Source organism: Misgurnus anguillicaudatus, chromosome 23, assembly GCF_027580225.2.
Source record: "Misgurnus anguillicaudatus chromosome 23, ASM2758022v2, whole genome shotgun sequence".
NCBI lineage: Eukaryota > Metazoa > Chordata > Actinopteri > Cypriniformes > Cobitidae > Misgurnus > Misgurnus anguillicaudatus.
Window position 1 is genome coordinate 18,545,023 of NC_073359.2, and position 6,285 is coordinate 18,551,307.

Below are 6,285 nucleotides of genomic sequence, written 5' to 3' on the forward strand. Positions count from 1 at the left end.
AAGGAACGAAACTAGGGCTGTCAAAAGATTAATCGCGATTAATCGCATCCAAAATAAAAGTTTGTGTTTACATAACATATGTGTGTGTACTGTGTCTAAATATTATGTATATATAAATACCGACACATTCAGGTATATATTTAAGAAATATTTGCATTTAAATACTGTATATACATTTATATAATTTATATTATATATGAATATAAATATTTTATATATAAATATAATACATTTTTCTTAAATATATACATAATTGGGTATGTTTTTATATATGAATAATAATTATACACCATACACACACATTTGTTATGTTAACACAAACTTTTATTTTGGATGCGATTAATCGCGATTAATCTTTTGACAGCCCTAAACGAAACCGAATCCCTATGAAACTCGCACTTCTCTGCCTTAACAACGAGCTAATTTTCAAGGAGACGCCGAAGAACTCTGCGAACGTGCTGAGTGTGTACCTGCATAGACGGGGAAAAGATGAGAATATCATCAATGTACACAAACACAAATTTATTGATCATGTCTCTCAGCACGTCATTAACCAGAGTCTGGAAGACAGACGGAGCGTTACATAGACCAAACGGTAAAACGGAATATTCAAAGTGTCCGGAAGGTGTATTAAAAGCTGTCTTCCACTCATCTCCCTCTCTAATGCGCACCAGATGGTAAGCATTGCGCAGATCTAATTTGGTGAAGATGCGCGCTCCCTGCAACAATTCAAAGGCCGACGACATTAAAGGCAGGGGATACCTATTCTTAATGGTAATGTCATTAAGACCTCTGTAATCAATGCATGGACGTAGGGAGCCGTCTTTCTTTTTAACAAAAAAGAAACCTGCCCCCACAGGAGAAGTGGAGGGACGGATGAGACCGGCACGAAGGGAATCGTTAATATAACGGTCCATAGCCTCTCTCTCGGGACCGGACAAAGAAAAAAGTCTACCTTTAGGCGGAGAAGTGCCTGGGAGGAGATCGATAGCGCAATCATATGGCCGGTGGGGAGGAAGGGAGGTGGCCCGGGCTTTATTGAACACCTGATGAAGATCTCCATACTCCGTCGGGACCCCCAGAAACCTGAGAGACAAAAGAAACAGAACCAGAAGAAGCAGCACCAAGACAAGACACATGACATGACGAAGACCAAGATAAAATAACACTATTACGCCAAGCCACGTGACGATTGTGCTGTGCCAACCAGGCATGACCCAAAATGATGGGCGAAAGAGAAGAGCCTAGAAGGTACAGCACAATCTCCTCACGGTGGTTGCCAGAAACAAAAAGACTAACCGGGGGTGTACAGTGAGAGACCTGCGCTGTCTGCTGCCCTTTGAGGGTCCAACCCACGAGAGGAATCTTGAGGGGAACAGCGGGAATGCCCAATGAACGAGCCAGCTCCTCATCCAAAAAATTACCCTCGGCACCAGAGTCGAGAAGAGCCGAGGTGGGATGATCCACGGGATACACGGGAGATTTCTTCAGAAGCCACGCCCACCAGGACTCCCGGTCTCACCGGCGGGCTGGATCTTTTAACGGACACCCCTTAGCGAAATGCCCTGGCTTGCCACAGTAGAGACAGAGAGAATTTAGAAGACGTCGCTCTCTCTCCTTCTGAGAGAGACGCATGCGACCGAGCTGCATGGGTTCAGCTTCAGTGAGTGAAGACAATGAGGTGGGCGTGGTAGGATTGGCAGATTCACTCTGGAGAACCCGGTGACGCACCGTGCGGCGGTGATGGCGAAGAAGCATCCGAGCCTCAACCTTGAGCGCGAGCTCGATGATCTCGTCGAGAGAACGAGGCAAATCGTGGGTAGGGATTTCATCCTGGATTTTATCATTGAGGCCGTCTACAAACTGAGCACGTAGAGCTGAGTCATTCCAACCGCACGCTGTGGCCAGAGTCTTGAATTTAATGGAATAATCCGTGACTGAGTGCTTATCCTGAACCAAACGCACCAAACGGGCGGCTGCGGCATCACCCTGAACCGACCGGTCAAACAATTTCTCCATCTCACGCCGAAAGGCATCAAAAGACTGACAGCAGGGTGCGCGGGCATCCCAGACCGCAGTGCCCCACTCACGCGCTCGCAGGGTGAGCAGGGTAATACAGAAAGCTACCCGGGTCTGTTCTGTAGCATATCGTCGAGGCTGAAGTGCAAACACTAAAGAACACTGGGAAAGGAATGCCCGGCAGGAGTTGGGATCGCCGTCATACGGCGGAGGGCTGGTGGCATGGGGTTCCGCTTCCAGAGGCTGGCGGGGTTGACTGACCTCTCGACGGACCTGATCGAGCTGAGCGCTAAGCTCAGTGAAGCGAGACGAGAGATCCTCGACTTCAAGAGAGGCTGATGTAATCTGTGCCGTGTGCTGACCCAACCAGGCTCCCTGCTGGGCGATGGCAGTACGCACTGACTCGGCATCTGCTGGATCCATTAGATGGCGAGTTCGTCTGTCAGGGCTAGAGAGGGAGACTGAGACAGGATCCAATTGCAGAAAAATTTGTTTTATTGAGTCAGTGTCCATAAGACTGAGCTTGGGTGAACAATATAGGAGAAGAATCAAAGAGAGAGAGAGATCCGCTGTGCTTGACAGGGTGAGAGTTGCCGCTGTGCGTAGACAGGGAGAGAGTTGCCGCTGTGCGTAGACAGGGAGAGAGTTCCAATGGACGAAGGCCAACTGAGAAATCCACTGCTAGGAGACTGGGTGAATGATAGAACTGCCGCGGAGAAATTACCTGGACGAGCCAGACCGCGGCTACAGACCCTGCGATGGTACGCTGGACAGCGCCTCTGGCAGCCAAGCAGCCGAAGCTGCAGTGGAGAGTGAGGGGACAACCACTCAGAGAAGGCAGAGCAGTGGGTGACCTGGCAGATGGTGACAACAGAGAGCACAGGTAAAATGCGGAAAAAACTAAGAAATAAAACAGACTGAACTATGAATAATAACTAGACTATGAAAAAATAACAAAATAAACGGATAGTTAGAATATCACAATACTAGGAACTAGACAGACTTTACAAGATAGGAGATATAGCAAGGCACATACAATGACGAACTCGCAAGGAACAAAAGGCTAAGGACACTAATATAGCAAACCAAATGAGGGGTAAATGATTAGCAGGTGCATGACGCAGGTGTAAGGAATCACGCAGATGAAGAATCCAAGTGACAGACGCGCATGAGCAAAGCTGTAAAACATAAACACAGACAATGAAAACACAGAAACAAAGCAACCAATTAAACCGACGTCCTAACAGTTTGAATACTGTCGTACCACAAGTGATTTATAAATTATAGTCACAATACCTCTGGAAGACATGCTAGAATCTATCCACTTTACCATAGGATGAGAAGGTATATTATTTGCCCAGGGCACTCCGTAAGCTTTCAGCGCAGATCTTAATCTTAAATACAGAAAGAAGGAGAATCCTGGGAGGAGAACTCATCCTTTAACATCTGAAAGGACTTGAGCCCATAATCATTGTACAGGTCTTTAAAAGTGTATACCACATTCAGCCCAGCATTTGGAAATAAATGGTTTGTTACTAGTGCAAAGATTATTATTATGCCAAATGGGGGTACGGTCATTATAAGAAGCAGAGGCTCCTATAATCTTTTCTGCTGCTTTCCCGGTTTTGATGGAATGGCATATAATTGGACCAAAATTTTGTAGAGCTTTCTTAGATATTCCAGTAAAGGGTAAATCTTGTAGACGTAATGGGGAAATAATATTAGTTTCTAAAGCCCGCCATGGAACCGGGGAGTCAATATCTAGCCATGTCCTTAGTGGTCTCATCTGGTATGCTAAATAATAGGACCAAAAATCTGGTAGAGATAAGCCACCATGAGGTTTTAATCGATGCATAGATTTGAAACGGATTCTTGGCTGTTTATTATTCCACAAACATTTCGATACTGCTGTATTGATCTCTTTAAAGTATTCACCAGGTGGAGTCAGGGGTAACACTGAAAATAAAAAACTTAACCTAGGAAGTATATTCATCTTTATTGTAGTTATCCTTCCATGAAGAGCCAAACAAAGTGGAGACCAACACAACAGGTTGCTCTTGATCTTATCCAAAAGAGACTGATAGTTCCTTGGAAATAAGAGATAACGAAGGAAAAACTCTGATTCCAAGATAAATAAACTGGTCGCTGACAGGGATCATAGTGGGTAGGGTCTGAATCTCTGATTTAGCAGCTAAATTAAAGGGCATAAGTACGGATTTGTTCCAGTTGATTTTATAACCGGAGCTTACCAAATATATCAAATCATTTTAAGCATTCCTTAACTGAATCAGTGATATTTGATATATATAATAAAACATCATCCGCGTAGGGTGAAATTTTGTGAGATGTATTCATACAACTTATTGGAACTATTGCAGGACATTAGTCCCTTTCACACATACAGTCTTTACTGGTAATTTACTGGTAAATTGTCGTTAACATGTCATGTGTGAACAGAACCTTTCCGGTAAATCAGTGCTCCCAATTTACCAGTAAGACAGGTTGTAAGATTACCAGTAATTTACCGGTAAGCGCTGTGTGTGAACAAAAATTATAGGATTACCGGCATTTAGAACGGATGACGTCAGACCGTGCTGACAGCTTCGGGACAATCATAGCATTTTAAAACAGATGACGCGCTACCCCCGCAGTGTTTACTGACGTTTCCACACACATGCTGCTTGAAAGTTGAGCACACCTGAAGTTATCGTCCACATTTCTTTCACCAAAGTTGTTAAAACAGCTTACCGCCGAATTGCCGACGTCCTTAGCACGCCCTCTGTGAAGCCTAAAGTGCAAACAGTACTGTTGTTAAAAACGCATTTTTGGTCTGACGTCGTCTCATTCAATGTTGTTTGGCCATGAGCAACTTCGCGACTGTTTACCACAGACGTGAAAACAACAAAATACGGACCGTGGTTATGTACGACGTGGATTGTTTACAAATACAACATTGAGCTTGCCGTGTGCTACAGGTACTTCCGCTTTCTCAACAAATTTACCGGTATTTTGATACTGATGTGTGAATGATGTCTTACTGGTAAAATAACGGAACGCCACGGCGTGTGTGAACAGCACATTTTTGTATTTACTGGTAAATTCATTCTGGTAAATTCATGGTAATTTACCAGAATTACTGTGTGAAAGAGGCTATTGTCTAATTGCTTGAGCCAGAGGCTCTAATTACAAATTAAAAAGCAAGGGTGACAGGGGACAGCCTTGCCGTGTGCCCCTGCCAAGATAAAAAGAAGGGGAGATAGAAGAACCAGTGATTACTCTGGCTGAGCATTCAGAATAAATAGTTTTAACTGCTTGTAGAAGATTAAGTTAATTTTTAATGCATCAATGCATAAAGATTTTTTATAGGTTGCACAATTACGACAAAAATCATAACTGTAGGTTATTTCCCTGATATTGTATTAACAGTTATAATTTGATGAGTTATCATTTCATTATCATTGTATACCTGAGGAGTAATTGTAACACTGAGTTACAACTAACCCTGCTGTGCACAAATGTTTTTAATCCCAGCTATCAGTTAGTCGCTGACATGTTTCAAAATGCTGTTATGTGTTAGGTAACAAGATAAATAACTTACACACCCAACTCAGGAATCGAGAAAAACTTAAGATGAAGAAATTGACTTCCATGCCTCCAAAACACTCTTTGTTTAATATCTTAACCAAAACATCAAAACCTTTACAGGAGATCATCTTCTGACAGTAAGAAAAAAAAAACAGAAGCACATTGCTTGGCCCTGTAGAAATATGTAAAATAATCGTGTTACAATTAACCCTGCATTAGTTGGTGCCCTGCTCACCCCTACAATTACATTCAGTATCTTACCCAATCCAGGCAGTATATGTCCAAAATGCAAGGCCAGGTGTTTTTCTTCCTCCACTCAATGCTGCTCTACAAGAAATATAATAAAGATATGTGAACAAGTATTGTGGCTTTCTTAGTCTTTTTTATAGTGAGTATAAGTGTTGCATTTATGCACCCTTTCCTGCTATAAGTAATGGTGTTGTTTTCATTTGCATCAATGTCATTTCCTGTTTACGTTGCATCACTGCACAGTTAGCAATGCACTTTTTTTATAATTGTACATTTTATATGATTGAGTTATTCTCCTAACTCTTACTATGTTGCAATTACTTTCACTCTGCTTAATTGTAAATGGCACATGTACTCTAGATGAGACAGTGTCGGCGCCACGAGCGGGCCCTAGGGGGCATGGCCCGGCCACTTGAGTCACTGTGCCCCCTT